Here is a 19365-nt window from a genome sequence, read left to right as displayed (position 1 = left end):
TCCCTGATTATTTAAAACACAAATTTAGTCTGTTCTCTTTTTCGTGCGAGTGTTTCTTTATTTATTACGGACAGTTAGTCGCATTTGTTTCTTTTAGCTAATGTGTATATATTACTGTTTTTATATTTCCCAAATTTGCATTAAAAGTTATATTCTTTACTTGCTTCAAAATGTTTGTTGTCTCTGTTTATTGATATCTTTTTTATTTGTATCTCTTTGTGGTATCAATAAAGCATTCTCTTTCCCTGCTCCAGACACGTAAACTGCTGTTGTTCGATGTAGTGTGAAGTAAGTCTGATGAGCAGTGCAAAACAATGTCGCTCGTTGTGCATACTTACCTCCCCTATGGGGAAACAAAAATGGCTGACATGAGCCTTGATGGCAGACACCCTTCAGAATAACCCCAATCAATGATAAATGCAGCATCCAACGAACCCTTCAGACTTAAAAGAAAAGTTCCGTGTGTGTGTGTGTGTGTGTGTGTGTGTGTGTGTGTGTGTGTCCGTGTGCGTGCATGTGTGTTTGCGTGCGTGCGCGCGAGCGTGCGTGCGTGCGTGCGTGTGTGTGCGTGTGTGTGTGTGTGTGTGTGTGTACATCAGAGCCACTACCAAGCATATATTTGTTTTCACGCATGGCCATTTCATATCATTCATTTCATCCATGTCTTGGTCTGATCGAATGCTGGACACTGGGACACCATGATATAAAAGTTTATAAGTATACGTAGATCAAGCACAATGCCATCCACAGTAGGGTACCGTCTGTATTGATGATGGTCATGGCAAACACACCCCTGCCGAAACAAAACATCTGCTGATGACAGAGCCAGAGTCAAATAGCACTAACGATAATTTTCTTCACTGAACCCCCGTTACTGCAGGTAAAGACAAAAATTAATCAAAGTTCCTGGATATCAACAGAATGTTTCTTATGTATAAGTCAAAAATGAATGAGCAAGAGTTGCAGCCTGTTACCGTTTCCTGTAGTATACACAGTGAAATATTGAACAGTGAGCGTAATATCTCGTTACACTCACGTTACACTTACAGTGTTTGGGCTGTCATGAGGCCAGACAGCACCGGTTCTTGACAGGAGAATTAAAACAGGACAGGCAAACACCGCCCATCAAGAAACGAAGCAACAATCAAGAGCAGAAAAAGAAGAAACAAGAGAGTGGCTGAAGAAGACCAGCACATGCACACAGCAACATTTGATATAGAAGAAAGCCTCAACACACTAATAAAACATACTACAGGCACAGTTTTGCTGTGTACAATCTCACCGTCATCTCTTCAAGCGACCACCATGCTGTGTGCTGTGCATGGAATGAGACAGAAGGAAAGAAGGGAGACCCTGATGTAGGGACGTGTCTTCTTCTCCGGCTCCTCCACGTGTTCTGGGCAGAATCACAACCAACACATCGCAGCTGTCTTGCAGCCGGCTGTCCAGAAGACCCCGAGCACTGGGACCAGCACTTTCTCTTGTTGGTCTTGTCATTTTCACATAGGATCCTCTCTATTTGAGAGAATTCAATTCCTTGCATATTTAGTGGATTGGTTATGGAATCATACCCCAGAAAAGTTAAAACCTGAATCAAATTTTCAAAAAATTCAAATCTAACACATTCATACCTAATGAATCTTTGAAACTTGACACCTCTTTATCGCAAAATGCACTGATTGTCAATGGTTTCTCCAACGCAATGGGAAATTACTTACATCTTAGTCTTTTGTGAAGGACTGTAACTCTCAAACTAGGAGGCAAAATTGCTCTAGCTCTTAGTGGTGCAGCCTTGGGGGCTAGCTGGCCTTTGTGAACCATCCCAACGCCGACTGTCCTAAAACCCTCTTGGCCGAGAGAGTGGGGAAAAACTTAGGCAAGACACTCTCCACTACTATCAAATTCCAGCCCAGATAGTCGGGACAGCAGTTACCTCCTCTGTTGTTCTGATGGTCATTGTCGGAAACGACTGACAATCATACGTGTGTAAAAAAATGATGTTCACTTCCAATGTTCCAACTGTCTGTCTGTGTCTGTCACTCGGTCTCTCTTTCTTTTTCTTTTTTTCTTCTATAATCATTTGATCTTTCCGATCATAGTGTGTCGTACTTAATTAGGTATGTATATGCTTTTTATTTTCGTGTGTGTGTGTGTGTGTGTGTTTTGTGTTTTTTTGTCGCTTGTTTGTTTAGGTGTTTTTTTGTTTTTTTTTCTCAAAACAACAACAAAACAAAAACAAAAAAACAAAAACAAAAAAAAACCCGAAGCTGGTTTCATCCGCTTGGCGTCGGCAACATTTTCGATGACAGACTGGCGTGAACTGGAAGTGCGTGCGTGTGTGCGTGTGTGTGTGTGTGTGTGGAGGAAGAATTTTGTTTAATGTCCCGTCACACATACCGGTGATTGAAGACATTTTGTTAAAGTATTAATGTATACATTTGAGTATTATCGGTTAGAAGGGGTGCGAGATGTGAATGAATGGAGAGTTAGTGGAAACTGGGCAAGTGAGGGTGGAATGAGGGTGAAATTTAAAAAAAACCCAACAAAATACAAGTACAAGAAATTACGTAAAGGACTTCGTAAAAGAGAAGTGGTTAAACTAACAAGCAAAACAGATAACGAATGCAAAAAGTCAGAAACATCAACGTTCTCAGTCACTTGTGAAGACACACTTTCATGTACGTAAGACTTCATCAAACTACAGTCAAAAATTATATGCTTAATTTTCAGGTTAGTAAAGCACATGCACTTTACATCAGAATAATACTTGGTCCGTATTTAATTTGATAATAGTCTGAAAGTTAAACTCGGAATTGGTCTGTGATTCGGACCAAAGTCTGAGAGAGTCAACTGACGAGGTTTTAGACTTGAATTCAAGCACCCATAAAAGTGTCTTTCTGGTATATTATTTATTTCCTTATATGACAATGGACAATATACTTTTTATACAATATGTACAAATCTTTGCTCCCCTTTTTGCTGCTCTCTCTGCTTGGTCGTTATAAAGGAATCCAGTATGGGAAGATATTCAACAAAAATCCATATTTGCACCAATCACAAACAGGGAGTGCAATAAATACCTAATATCAAACAAATAACTTTCGAACTCGTATTCTTTATCCAATGGGTTTATTTTTATTTTTATTTACTTTAATTTTTTTTTATTTTTAACAAACATAGTTATCGATACGTCTTGTAAACTGCTTTGTGAGTGCACCAATGAGATGCGTTGGATTCTTGTATAAAGTTTGAGGATAAAGTGAGTGAGCATGAATATCGTATGGAGTGTTGGTCAAGTGGTAACACGTCCACCTACGAAGCGAGGGAATCTTAGCGCACTGGTTCGAATCCCACACTCACCAAGATTTTCTCACCCTCCACTTCAATAGAAAAACAAATACTTGAAGACACAAAAAATAATAGTCCTCTCACTGTTGCGACGCGCTCTCCATTTGGAGAGCAGCCCGAATTTCACACAGAGAAATCTGTTGTGGCAAAGAGTATTACATGTTTGGTGCTTGCGATTGTTTTCAGCTTTCAGCTTGATAGGATAAACTGATTAAACTGATTGGTTTAGCCTTGTGATGTGCGTTATTTTATCTTATTGTATTTTCTTGTGTCTCCTTTGCCTACTTTTTACTGCTTCGTTTCCCCCTTTTTTTTTCAGAAAAGCGAGTTGAGGCGTACCCACAGCGGGATAGCGCGCTCAACAAGGCTTCATATATTCTTACCAATATCGAGTGTGTGTGCATGATGACTGCTTCCCGCTTTGCGTGGGTGCACAGGTTCGCCCCTACAGCCTATGGGAATTGTGACACTGAATTAAAAGCTGCATGTGTGGAGCTGACTCACCCAGGATTCTTTTTTTTTTTTTTTTTGGTGTGTGTGTGTGTGTGTGTGTGTGTGTGTGTGTGTGTGTGTGTGTGTCTATGTGTGTGTGCAGAGAGAGAGGCAGACGTACTTTGATTTACTGTTACAGTACAAGTAGCAAGCATGGAGAAATATGATATTGGTGTACACCTCTCGATGACGTTATTCTTGCTTCTACATATGCATGTATTGAAAGAAGATCATAGTGCTTTCTTAACAAAATACGGTTTTCGTCAGTTGCTATCTACCTGGCTTTCTGTCAAACTCGTCTCTCATGCACATCGTCTTGCATGCTGGCTACTTTCACTCCCACAATATTACTGCACACTTCCATCACATCGTTCAACACTCGCTTACTTCTCTCTCCCACATTTCCATACCGGCATATGGTTGAGATTGTGAGCACAGACTCAATACAAAACCTGCAAACAAAACAATCCCTATACCCGTGTACAGCATGCACTTAGCGCACGTAAAAGAATCCACGGCAACAAAAGGATTGTCCCTGGCAAAATTGTGTAGAAAAATCCACTTCAACAAGGAAACAAAAGCCGGAGAAGAAGACACGTCCCTACATCAGGGTCTCCCTTCTTTCCTTCTGTCTCATTCCATACACAGTACACAGCATGGTGGTCGCTTGAAGAGAAGACGGTGAGATTGTACACAGCAAAACTGTGCCTGTAGTATGTTTTATTTATTGATGAACATAGTGTGTTGAGGCTTTCTTCTATATCAAATGTTGCTGTGTGCATGTGCTGGTCTTCTTCAGCCACTCTCTTGTTTCTTCTTTTTCTGCTCTTGATTGATTGTTGCTTCTTTTTCTGCTCTTGATTGTTGCTTCGTTTCTTGATGGGCGGTGTTTGCCTGTCCTGTTTTAACTCACTCAGTACGGCCAGTCTTCTCTTCTCCTCTACACAGACCCTTCGGATGTCCAGTGGGTGTCTCAATGACCCAACCTTTAGCTTCCGTCGTCAGAATTGTGGTATTCTTTGTCAACATTCACGTCTTCAGTATAAGAGCCTTCCGCTTGCAATATTTTGATGATGGTAATTGGGGTGAAACGCTGTTAACGTCGTCTCTTTCGCCGTTCGTATGGAGAGAGTTAATTCTCCTGTCAAGAACTGGTGCTGTCTGGCCTCATGACAGACCAAACACTGTAAGTGTAACGTGAGTGTAACGAGATATTACACTCACTGTTCAATATTTCACTGTGTATACTACAGGAAACGGTAACAGGCTGCAACTCTTGCTCATTCATTTTTGACTTTAACATAAGAAACATTCTGTTGATATCCAGGAACTTCTTTGATTATTTTTTATCTTTACCTGCAGTAACGGGGCTTCAGTGAAGAAAATTATCGTTAGTGCTGTTTGACTCTGGCTCTGTCTTCAGCAGATGTTGTTGTTTTGTTTCGGCAGGGGGGTGTTTCCCATGACCATCATCACTACAGACGGTACCCCACTGTGGATGGTATTGTGCTTGATCTACGTATACTTATAAATTTTTATATCATGGTGTCCCAGTGTCCAGCATTCCATCAGACCAAGACATGGATGAAATGAATTATATGAAATGCACGTGCGTGAAAAAAATGGATACTTGGTAGTGGCTTTGATGTATCGACACACACACACACACACACACACGGAACTTTTCTTTAAGTCTGAAGGGCTCGTTGGATGCTGCATTTATCATTGATTGGGGTTATTCTTAAGGGTGTCTGCCATCAAGGCTCATGTCAGCCATTTTTGTTTCCCCATAGAGGAGGTAAGTATGCACAACAAGCGACATTGTTTTGCACTGCTCATCAGACTTACTTCACACTACATCGAACAACAGCAGCAGTTTACGTGTCTGGTGCAGGGAAATAGAATGCTTTATTGATAACACAAAGAGATACAAATAAAAAAAGATATCAATAAACAGAGACAACAAACATTTTAAAGCAAGCAAACAATATAACTTTTAATGCAAATTTGGAAAATACAATAAAAGTAATATATACAAATTAGCTAAAAGAAATTAATAAGACTATTTTTTCGTGATAAAGAAAATAAACACTCGCACAAAAAAGAGAACAGACTATTTTTGTGTTTTAAATAATCAGGGATTTCATTCCAAACCTACTACTCGAGTAGGTACGTGGTGACATATAGAGATAAGTTCTTAGACAAGGGGTGTTTGTCTTATTTGTTCCTCGAATGTAAATTTCGCACAAAGATAGGATGGTGCGTCATGTGTTTTATATCATTTTATACACGAAGACACCTTTATTAAAGGCATCTTAGATTAAAGGGCAGAATGTTAAGTTCCTTGTGGTCATTAATGTACAGAGACGAGGACTTTCTGGGGGTTTTAAGCAGTTCTTATTTGCTAAGTCCCAATATGTAGAGGCATAGTCAATGTCTGGTAATATATAAGCACAGAAAATAATGTTCGTGTATGTTGATCAAGAAAATGCTTTATTCTACTATGCTAATTTTTTTTCGAAAGCTAGCTCCATACATAAAGAAGAAATATGATTTGACCAAAAGAGGTTTGGCGACAATAATTTATCGTCTTTAATACATTGGGGAAAATAACATTTATCAATATGAAGATTATAAACATAAATAAGGCTCTCAGAAATAACTCGTGCTGAAGTTTTCAGAATCGTACTATCCAGATCATTCAAACCTCGAGATTCAATCTGTTTCAAGGAGCACAGTTCTTCATATTCCTCATGCACACCGATGTATCCAAATTGAAAATCGTCATCCTTTTGGAATCACACAAATCTTTCAATAATAACAAATGGTTAACGTGAGTACGGTTATTCTTCATAACTTTTTTCAGCCACGGTTGCAAAATGTTTCTTTAGATTTTCAGCTGACAAATCTCTCGAGGGAGAAGAAACATATGTCGGTGATTTGCTAACTGGATAATTGCTTTCTAAATATATTTTGTGTCCTTTTTAGATGAAGTAAATTCACCGAAATACTTCATTTGAGCAGTCCTTTTCATTGCCAATACCTTATTCATTTGGTCTGTTTTTTTTTTCTTTAAATCTTGTGTTTTGACCCGTTAACCGCAAATACATGTCACGACTTTTACTAGCGACACTGATTTCATCTGTTAGCCATGGATGTTTCTTGCGGGGTTCAACGCATTTTCTTTTAGACAAGGGACATGTTTCTTAAAGATAGGGAGGAATGTGTTGTACCAAGACTTGAGAGCTTTGTCTGGGTCATAGTTTCGGTAAATAACTGAGAAACCAAGTAGAAAGAAATGAAACGGTCCAATATAACGAAACTCACAGTTGGAAAAGGCCAGTTATGGATACAAAGAATTTTTTTTTTTTTTTTAAGAAAGAAAGAAAAATATTAATACAGCAATGTTTTCTCAACAAATTTGGTAAGCAAGGAGATGGGGAAGTAAATTTAAACTCGCCAATTAAAAAAAAAAAAAAAAAAAAAAAAAAAAAATATATATATGTGTGTGTGTGTGTGTGTGTGTGTGTGTGTGTGTGTGTGTGTGTGTGTGTGTGTGTGTGTGTGTGTGTATCTACACCAAAAAAAATCAAACACTGAAATAATGTCAACACAATAATGAAATAAATCAAAATAGCTAAAGTACACCATAAATTAGTCGATCACAAAATCAAAGGAAAACAAATAAATACTTCACTAATAGACACAAGAATTCGAAATATGAAATACAAAACAATCAAGCATATTTCAGGACAAACAAAAACTTTTGGGGCAACACACAATACGAATGCTGGCTGTGCAAACTTGCAAACAATGCACATAAACAAAACAAAACAAAAAAAAGCTTCGAAATTTCTCTGGTTATGTCACAAATACCTACATGTAACTGAATCTTAGGTGCCCCCAGTCCGAGTAATAACACAGTTCACACGAACTTATATCAAAAACCAACCGTAAGTGCATAAGTAGCTGAAAACGAAGGAAGAATTGTTTTTTCTTACCCTTACCTTTTCTTTTCTTTCCCTTTTGTTGCACACGTATTAAACATGTTATCAATAATAACTATTGGCAACAAATACTGTAAAGTTGCTTAAAATGGTGAAACACATGTTGTTCGTTTCGAATACGGTTATTACATCATATAATAAAAGGAATGGAGGCGATAACGGGGAGGGGGGGGGGGGGGATCATGCGGACATTGAAAGGGGTGTTATGTTTCCTTCAACCTTGAGTGTTTTGAGTGGAGTAGGGCATTCCCCCACTGGAGAGAGAGAGAGAGTGTGTGTGTGTGTGTGAGAGAGAGAGAGAGAGAGAGAGAGAGAGAGAGAGAGAGAGAGACAGACAGACAGACAGACAGACAGAGACATAGACAAAGATAGAGAGATAGACAGAGACAGAGAGAGAAAGAAGAGGGGGGTGGGGGTGGGGGTGGGGGGGTCGAACACAAAACGTAAAGAAACAAAACAAAACCCCACTAATACACACAAAAAATCAAAATATCATATGTGGAAAATTCAAGCTTAGTTCAGTACAAACCAAAACTATTCTGGGCAGCACACAATACGAACACTGACTGTGTAAACTAGTAAGCAAAGCACACAACCAACAAAAAGCTTCAAAATCTATATCTGGTTAAGCCACATATATCTAATTGTAACAATACGTCTTTACCCGTCCCTAGTCCGAGTGATGACATTGTCCACACGAATCACATCTAAATTACATTCAAAATTCAATTGCGTAGGAGAGAGAGAGAGAGAGAGAGAGAGAGAGAGAGAGAGAGAGAGAATGACAGTGATAGTGAGTGAGAGTGAGAGAGACAGAGAGGGAGAGAGAGAGGAAGAGAGAGGGAGAGAGAGAGAGACAGAGAGGGAGAGACAGACAGACAGACAGACAGAGAGAGAGGGGTGTGTGTGTGGGGGGGGGGGGGGGGGGGGAGAGAGTCGTAAACGACGCTAAAGGAAAACAAAATCAAAATCAACTAATACGCACAAAAATCGAAATAATGTACATGAAAAATCAAGCTTACTTAAGTACAAACAAAAATCATTTTGGGGCAGCACACAATACATAAGCCGCTTGTGTAAGCTTTCAAACAATGCACACAAACAACAAAAAGCTTCGAAATCTATCTGGTTATACCACAAATACCTACATGTAACAGTAAATCTTGGGTGTCCCCTCGTCCGAGTAATAATACAGTTCACACGAATTGCATTTAGATGATCAGATGTATAAAAAACCAACAAAAAAACAAACAAACAAAAAAACAAAACAAAAAATCAACAACAAACCCCCCCAAAAAAAAACAACAACAACAAAACAACAAAACACACCAATTGTAACTGAGTAACTGAAAACGAAGAAAGAATTGTTTTTCTTACCCTTATCTTTTCTTTCCTTTATCTTGCACACGTATAAAGCATAATTATAGTCAATTGCAACTATTGGCAACAAATTTTGTAAAGTTGCTAAAAAAAAAAAAAAAAGGAAAAAAAAAGTGAAACACAGACTGCACGTTTAACAGAGTCATATAATCACACAAATAAAGGAACTTCTGGAGTGGAATAGGGCACGACCCCACTGGAAAGAAGTGAATAAATTGAATAAATCTTATTTTCCGAGGGTAATACAGTAAGCAATTTTTTTTCATCCAGCCCTCGAAACGGAAACAGTAACATAAACAAAGGGGAAATCATTATATCAGTACAACATGCATATTATAGTCATGGATACATGAATGGTAATTTGACATTTACAACACTAAATAGAGGAGAATAAAATGAGATAGATATATGAGGACAGGGAGAGAGAGACAGAGACAGACAGACAGACAGACAGACAGAGGCAGAGACAGAGAGAGACAGAGAGAGAGTGAGTACAAAAAGTGAAAATTAACATGGATCAAGAAAATGATTAATCAATAAGAAAAAAAAAGAATAAAAAATAAAAGACTCCCCAAGCATAAAAAGCACTTAAGCATAAGGCAATCAATATAAGATTATCATCATTAAAAGAATAAAAGAGAGGGAGGAGGAAGAGGCGTGTGTGTGTGTGTGTGTGTGTGTGTGTGTGTGTGTGTGTGTGTGAAGAAAGAGGGGGAGATAGACAAAGAGCGAGACAGAGAAAGAGAGAGGAGAGTGCGGGGGGAAGGGGTTGGGGGGGGGGGAGGTCAAGTAGATAGAACGACAAGGTGAGAAGGAGAGAAAGCGGCGATATCAATCCATGTATAGATAATGATCATGCAAAACTAAAATTAAATTGAAAGGCATGCACATGTAGTAATTCTCTTTTTTTTCTTTGTTTTTTTCATTTGAGAGTGATTTGTAACAGTGGGTATTGTTCCATATTTACTGGAAAAGGTGGGGAAAATAATGGTTTTTAAAAGTCCAGGTACTTTCGTGTTGTTTGATGGATACTGGGAGTGAGTTCCAGAGTCGTGAACTAGAATAGGCAAGGCTGGATTTAAATAGGTCTATTCTGGGAATTGGGGCATTTAGTTTTGTTTGTTGTCTGTTGTCATTTACGGAACATATGTTCAATAGGTAGCCTGGAGCACGACCTGTCACTATTTTGTGCATCAGTACTCCTTTATTGTAAGTCAGTCTTTGGTGTAGCGGTAGAATGTTAAGTTTTCTGTAGTCAGATTTGGTCAAGGATGAGGTTTTGTTTAGAACAATTTTAAGCGCACGTTTGTGAAGGCTGAGAAGTGGCTTAAAGGCGTTGGCGCTTGCAGTATCCCATAGGGTTGATGCATAATCAACAATGGATTGGATAAGAGAGAGAGAGAGAGAGAGAGAGAGAGAGAGAGAGCAGGGGGCGGGTGGGGGTTGGAGTCGAACACGAAACTAAAGGAAAACAAATAAAAACGATTCTCTAATACACACAAAAAATCGAAATATTATAAACAAAAAAATCCAATATAGTGTAGCACAAACATGAAAGCTGGCAGCGTAAACCAGCAAACATCACACAAACAAACAAACTTCGAAATCTCTCTGGTTATGCCACAAATACCTATATGTAACAGTACATCTTAGGTGTCCCAAGTCCGAGTAAAAAACACAGTTCACACGAGTCATATAACTTATTTCTTATATTAAAAACCAACCGTAAGTGCGTAAGTAACGCAAAACGAAGAATGTTTTTTTCTTACCATTAACTTTTGCTTTCTTTCCTTTTTCTTGCACAAGTATTAAACATGTAGCCAATAACAACTACTGGCAACAATGGGGACATTGGAAGGGGTGTTATGTTACCTTCAACCCGGGATTGAGCGTTTTGAATGAAGTAGGACACCCACACAATCCACCCCCGCCACCCCCAATGGAGAGAGAGAGAGAGAGAGAGAGAGAGAGAGAGAGAGAGAGAGAGAGAGAGAGAGAGAGAGAGAGTGACAGGCAGACAGACAGACAGACAGAGACGAGAGTAAGGGAGAGAGACACACACAGATACACAAAGAGACAGAGACAGAAAGGCAGACAGACAGAGAGACGGACAGAGGCAGAAAGACAGAGACAGAGACAGAAAGGCGTAGACATACAGCCGGACAGACACAAACAAGCAGAAAGAGAGACGAAGACATTCAGATAGAGACTCTGCAATCATGTTTTCACTGTTCATATCTCATCAGAGTGAAGGAAAGCCACACAGACAGTGACCAGAAGAGCTGGAGAAGCAATTTGCGACAGGTCCCACTGTCACAGACAGCACCAGTGGCAGAGTTTCTTGGTTCTTCGGGGGGTTCTGTACAGCTCTGCTCATCTCTTTCTGAAATATACACGGTTGTCAGCAAATCACATATATGCAAAGACACCAAACGAATGGACTGCAACAAATACTTCTCCATTCACACGGAGACAAATACTACACACATCCACAGACACATTTCATGCACACACACACACACACACACACACACACACACACACACACACACACACACACACACACACACACACACACACCACAAACATATACATATCAGGGCAATGTTCAACATGGAATGAAAAGGAGGAAATGAGAAATGTTTCAGCAGCAATGATAAATACGAATCTTGATTCCGACTGATAAATTTTAACATGAATATCGTATGAAATGTTGGTCAAGTGGTAACACGTCCACCTACGAAGCGAGGGAATCTTAGCGCACTGGTTCGAAACCCACACTCACCAGGATTTTCTCACACTCCACTTCAATAGAATAACAAATACTTGAAGACACAAAAAATAATGGCGTTCTCACTGTTGCGACGCGCTCTCCATGTGGAGAGCAGTCCGGATTTCACACAGAGAAATCTGTTGTGGCAAAGAGTATTACAATGCAATACAATTCAATGCAATACAATACAGAAACACATGGAGAACTGTGGACCATCAATCAAAACTCATACTTTCCCTCAGAATTCAATTCCATCTACAGTAATTTTGTTCTGTGGAGCGTGACTCTTCTCTTTGCATCGTACCACTGGAATCTGCTTACACACACACGCACTCTCTCTCTCTCTCTCTCTCTCTCTCTCTGGGGATCACACAAGATGGCGGATAAACAGGATGTGTCAGTCAAGGTGTCCGCAAACTTTACACAATTCCTGTGTTGTTTGAAAATTATTTTCTGTTACGTGGATGCAGGCAATCTAAGAACACCCAGTGGATGTGAAAGAAGACGAAACTGATTAAAACAGTGCTGGAGGGCCAGCATTGGCCAATTCTACAACGCCGCCTTTTCTAGGTCATCGGGTCGACGAGTGTGTTCAAGTTCAGGAGGAAAACATGTCAGCGAAGAGATAGACAAGAGGTGCTTGCATGACAGTTGTTGACTGATTGTACAGTGTGTTCTTCGGCATGTTGGTGTGTCTTGTGTGTGAATTTGGAAGAAATGTGAACATTGTCGCCGATTTGAACTCGAAATGTCCAAAGGAACTAGGTCGAAGGACGGAGATATGTCACGTGTCAATAATTCGTGATGTTTCGCAGTGCACACCCCAGAACTGGTTGCCGTGCTGTGTGTGCTTAGCGCGTTTCTCTCAGCGCGTAAACTGCTCCTCAGTGGTGATGTGGAGATGAACCCCGGCCCCAGCTTCCACGAGGAAGAAAACCAAATGAAGAGTAACACGGAAACAGCGACATCGTCACAATGTGAAGAGAAACCCAGCGTTCAGTCAGATGTGACCAGAGAAATTCTCCTGGCCATCCTGCAGCAAACAGCTCAACAAACAGCTCTCTCAAAGGGGACCTTGGAGTCATCAAATCAGAATTAGACAAGGTGAAGCAGAAATGTGAAAACATAAATACGCGCTGCGATAGGATTGTAAAGGTCTATCACCACCTGGCAGTAGCTGTGAGTGATGTAGCATCAGACATTCAGTATTTGCACAGTGAGGCAGCAGAGGGGCGGGATGTAACGACCAGACTGACCACCACTGTGGACACCATACAGCAGAAAATCAGCAAGACAGAATCTGAAATCGACAAACTTGAAGAGTACTTGAGGAGGGAAAGCCTGCGCTTCATTGGGGTTCCCCCACTTGGACAGAATGAGAACAGCGACATGTGTGTCAGTGCTGTGGTGGATACATTGAGCAGTGTTGAAGGAGAGGTGAAAAAGTGGACATCTGACGACATTGTGTGTGCTCACCATATTGGACAGACCAGGGAAGGAAACCCTCGATAGTGATATTGCCAGATGGAGAGACAAAATGACAGTCATTACAGATTGGGACTTAAGAAACAAACTGACTGTGAAAGGTGTCAAAGTCGCCAATGATTTGACACAAGCACAATCCAGCGTTGTTGTTCAAGCCAGACAAGAAGGCAAGAAGGCAAACTTCAGGAAAGGAAAGTTGGTGATCGCTCCTTTGCCTCTTGATCCCAGAAAGTATGCAGAAGTTGCATCAGTTGGTGTAACAGACAGTAGTCCTGTTACAGACAACACGTCAGCGGGTACACCGGGTGCACGAACTGGGAAAGTCAAGGCCGACAAGACACGACCAATCACAGCGTGATGTCACAGATGCGTCAGCGGGTGACCAGCATCGACACGGATTGGCTGACAGGACGACCCACCCGGCGTGATAAAGTTGGTGTTTCCCAGCGTCAAGGCCAAGGTCAACAGCAGCGAGGCACGAGAGGGACACCCCGTCACGTCACACGACACAGCGGCAGTGCACGGGCAGCGACCACTGGCCCTGCAGCAAGCAGACAAGGTGGGCTACACGGTTATTTTAAGAACCAGCCCAGCAAGTCCCCAGCTGGTGTAGTGACAGTGGCAGGTCACTGCGTGACAGAAATAGGACGGGCTTGGCCATCCAAAGGAATGGACTTTTCTAAATCATAATGTTGATAATCTGTATGGCAAATTGATGATATACCTTTTACTGTGTCAGGTCCTTTGATTTTATGTGTCTTACTAAAACATTTGTTGATTCAACATTGGATCATATTAGTAATTTCACAGATCATTCAAATTTGATGCTCCTGCAAGGAAATTGTCTCACCATGGGAGAAACTCTGGGGGTGTTGTGTTGATTGTTAGAAAAAGGATTGAACAACATGTAAAATAGAAACAAAATGGACTGTAGTGATACAATAACAATTGAGATTGATGAAAGTGTGTTTGGTGTGGACAAAAATGTGATACTAATTGCAGGTTGTTGCCCCTGAGGGATCACCATTCTATAATCAGACTAAGTTGAAAAAATGGGAAAAAAATGGCATTCTTATATTAGAAGAAAATATGAAAATGTGTACAAAATGATTATGTTTATATGATGTTTATCGACTACTTTCTTGTTTCAGAAATTTGATGCAAGCGTTGTTATCTGCAGATTAATGATTGTTTGTTTTCGTTGCACTTGCCTGTTGTAATGAAATATGAGAATGGTGAATGTTTTGTAGAAGATCAGGAACCAAAGACGAAGTGTGTGGGTAAAAACAGAATTGTGTGGAATGAAGAAAAGGCTCAGCTATTTAAAGATGAGCTGGATAGTAATGATTTTAAAGAAAGGCTATGTGAAGCTCACTGCACGTTATGTTTGAATGTTAACAGGGGAGTTAATTTGTTTACTAATGCTTCGTATGGAGCCGCTGCGTGCATGGTGAGAGAGTGCGGAAAAGGGAAGAAAGAGTTTAACGATTGGTTTAATATGGAATGTAAACAGAAGAAAAAACAACCCAAGAGATTACTTAAGAGGTTCCAAAGATGTGAGACAGAAATAAATAGGAAGCAGAGGAAAGAAGAATATACGAAAGAAAAAAGTATATGTTAAGCTAAAGAAAGACAAAAAACGAGCGTTTGAAGAAGAAAAATTACAAAAACAAAAGAAAAAAAAAGAAATAATGTTCATGACCCTAAGATGTTTTGGTCAATTGTAAGATCGGTCAATAAGAAATCAGTGTTGTATAATGGTATCAGCCACAACAGTGGTATAATCACTTTTTTAAAAGATGTTTTTAACGCAGCTGGAGACAATCCTGCACAAGAAGACGTTTTGTTTGAAGATGAAGTGAATAGGGAAGAGCAACCTCTGTCCAATGACCCAATAACTGAGCAGGAAAGGGTTAAAGAGTCAAACATTAAATGAATAATTTGGATCTATGTTTCTGTTGGCGACGCCACTTTTGTAACCGTTTTGTAAATCAGAGTGCAGTGGTATGTAAAAGGGAACGGTACAAAAGAATTACTGATTGACTGTATTAAAGAGTATTCAGATGAATAGATAGAAAAGATCCCGGTACCAGCCAAGGACATGCAGACGGCCAGTCACAAAAGGGTTTTTCTATTGTTTTATTACAGTATTTAGGAAAGATAAGAAGAAAAGAAGACAATGTAGCAACGTGGCGAGACGCTGGCCGTTGGGGCAACACACACTGTGTGACACACACAGTCAATGGTCAGCTAGCTAGCTATCGCCACAAGCAAGCTCAGGTGAAAAAGTGATCAGTGGTCACATGCGTCATCTATTTACACCACTTTTCTAATGAGTATAAAATGAAGTGTTGGTTATTTAAAATGAATTAATTTTAGTCACCTGAAAAGGATCAGTTTTAGCGAGATCATCGCTGAAAATTACAAGCTGTGCTCAATCAGTTTAGTTTCAGTTTTCAGTTTCAGTAGCTCAAGGAGGCGTCACTGCGTTCGGACAAATCCATATACGCTACACCACATCTGCCAAGCAGATGCCTGACCAGCAGCGTAACCCAACGCGCTTAGTCAGGCCTTGAGAAAAAAACAAAAACAAAAGGTGAATAAATAATAGATAAGCGTACATAAATAAATAAATAATAATTATAATATAAAAAGGTAGTAGTAATTATAATAATAAATAAATAAATAAATAAATAAGACAACAATGATGATAAATAAGCAAATAAACATAAGACATGAAGACACACATTCACACATGCACCCACACATGCATAACCAAACATGCAGTTTCACAGATATGAAAGCACAGTCAAATACACATAAACGTACATGAACCCCAACACACACACATACACACACACACACGCCACACACATGACCCTGCACCTCCTCTACCCCTCCACCACACACTCATTTCTGGGCTACGTTTCGCAGCTTTCACGGCACACACACACACACACACACAAACACACACACACACACACACAGATGAACACTTACTTGTACAAGCACACACACATACACCCATATCCCCCACCCCAACCCCCCACACATATATACAAAGATATATATATACACACCCGCACGTTCCAATATCCTGTTGCTCCCACAGTGTAGGCATGCATACACTCACATACCTCATCCTCTACCCTCCCTCCCTCCGCACCCCCACCTCCCCCTCACATACACACACACACAATCAGTTTAATGTAGACAAACACAAATGGAATAGATTTAAAGATGGAATTGCAACAATTCTGCCAGTTTATTATACTTGTAGTTTACTGATCTGACGAAAGAGATATTTAATTAAATACTGTGTGTCAGAAACACAGTTTTCAACTAAGCCCAAGCTGTTGATTGAGCGACACTGGTTGTGTAGTGATAGTCGTTAAGTGTCGACAATGAAAATCGGCCTTGTAATTTCAAAATGCCTGATCTATTCTCATCCAAATACTATAATAGTGTGGTTTTAGTTTCCAACAGCAGTCACATATAGAATTGTAAACTGTAGCATTATGTGTGGCGAAAAGACAAAATGACGTAACCTTAGCGTCATTTGAATCCGTACACTGACGAGCATTAAACTGAAATCAAATATGCTTCTAACTGATTAAAGTGTGTGTGTGTAAGTACAACAGACATATTCTGCAATGAATGATACATAGATTAAGTTTAATAAATGGCTGGAACATTTGTTAAAAAGGGGCTTTGCATTCAAATTTGGAATGGCGCAACGTATTAGAGTGAGTCATTGAAGACTGGTGGGTTAGTGAAAAAAAGGCGTCTGCTATAGCTTGTGTGTGAAGCAGTAGGCAGCTGAGCGCTTGGCTACATCTATAATCTTCAAAACATTTGATAGACAAGTGTTGTTCTTTGTTTGTTTGTTTGTTTGTTTTTTTGTTTTGTTTTTTTAATGATTGGATAGAACGACACTGTAACTTTCTCTGTATCCCCTCCCTGTCACGTGGGCTGTTAAGCTAATGACAGTAAAGAGTCAAAGTGTCAAAGTCTCTCTCTCTCTCTCTCTCTCTCTCTCTCTCTCTCTCTCTCTCCAAGCATGCCTTCACTGTCCACATCTCCACAGAGTGAAGGAAATCCACACAGAAAATGATCAGGAGATCAGGACAGAACACTTACGACAGGTTCCATTGTTACAGACAGCACAATTGACACAGGTTCCTTGGGTTCCTGTGGGATCTGAGCAGCTCTGCCCGATATCTTTTCCTGAAATAAACATGGTTATCAGTAATTCACACGCGTGAAAAGGACATAAAATAAAATGAGAGCAATTACCTCTACTACTGTAATTTTCGGCCTGAAAGGCGCAACCTTTTCTTTTCATTTTTCTTTTTCTTTCTTTGTTATTTTTTTATATACTCAAATCTGAACCCTGTGTCTTACCGGCTGCATGCACTCCATATCAGAAATCTAAAGTCTGACCATGACGTGATGCCACAACTCACAACAAACTCAATATTCAACAAAACACTTGATCACAATAAACGAAATACGATCACACTGAACAGCAACGCTTTCATGATTTAGTCCAGGTGCTGCTCTGTTCAATATTGTTGATGTTCATCATAGTATGGAATAGAAGTAAAATCGCATACGATGCTGAATTTAAACGGAACATGACCGTAGCTTTGCGGTAGATGTGGCTTATCTGATGCATGCGCCTTGCACATGTTCAATGTATTTTTTCCTTTAAATTGAGAGGTGTGCTTTATGTGTTGTTTCATCTTATAGGCTGGAAATAAGGTAAACTCAGAGACGAACACTCCACACATCCACAGCCAATTCTCTCTCTCTCTCTCACACACACACACACACACACACACACACACACACACACACACAACTCTACAAGCATGCCTTCACTGTCCACATCTCCACAGAGTGAAGGAAACCCACACAGACAATGACCAGAACAGCAGGACAGACAACTTACGACAGGTCCCACTGTCACAGACAGCACCACTGACACAGTTTGCTTGGTTTCCTGTACAGCTCTGCCCCACTGAGATTCCTGAAATAAATACAGATGTCAGTAAAAGTGCAAGAATAAAAGTTTATCTGTGTGTGTGTGTGTGTGTGTGTGTGTGTGTGTGTGTGTGTGTGTGTGTAAATGTGTATGTGTGTCTGTGTATGTGCGCAAATGTGCATGTTTGTGTGCATGTGATTATGTGTTTGTATGTGCATTTGCATGTGTATGTGTGTGTGTGCGTGTATAGGTACATGCACAGACGCACACAAACACACACATACAAACACACACACACACACATGCAAAGAAACACACACACACACACACACACACACACACACACACACACACACACACACACACACACACAACTCTACAACCATGCCTTCACTGTCCACATCTCCACAGAGTGAAGGAAACCCACACAGACAATGACCAGAACAACAGGACAAACGACTTACGACAGGTCCCACTGTCACAGACAGCACCACTGACACAGTTTGCTTGGTTTCCTGTACAGCTCTGCCCCACTGGGATTCCTGAAATAAATACAGTTGTCAGTTATAGTGCAAGAATAAAAGTTTATCTCTGTGTGTGTGTGTGTGTGTGTGTGTGTGTGTGTGTGTGTGTGTGTCTGTTTGTGTGTGTGTGTCTGTGTGTGTCTGTGTGTGTGGATAAATGTGTATGTGTGTCTGTGTATGTGCGCAAATGTGCATGTTTGTGTGCATGTGATTATGTGTTTGTATGTGGATTTGCATGTGTGTGTGTGTGTGTGTGTGTGTGTGTGTGTGTGTATAGGTACATACAAACACACACACACACACACACATATACAAACAAACACACACACACACACTCACACACACACATACAAACACACACACACACAC

This window comes from Babylonia areolata, chromosome 6 (assembly GCF_041734735.1).
Source record: "Babylonia areolata isolate BAREFJ2019XMU chromosome 6, ASM4173473v1, whole genome shotgun sequence".
Lineage (NCBI taxonomy): Eukaryota > Metazoa > Mollusca > Gastropoda > Neogastropoda > Buccinidae > Babylonia > Babylonia areolata.
Note: the sequence above shows the minus strand (reverse complement) of the source record.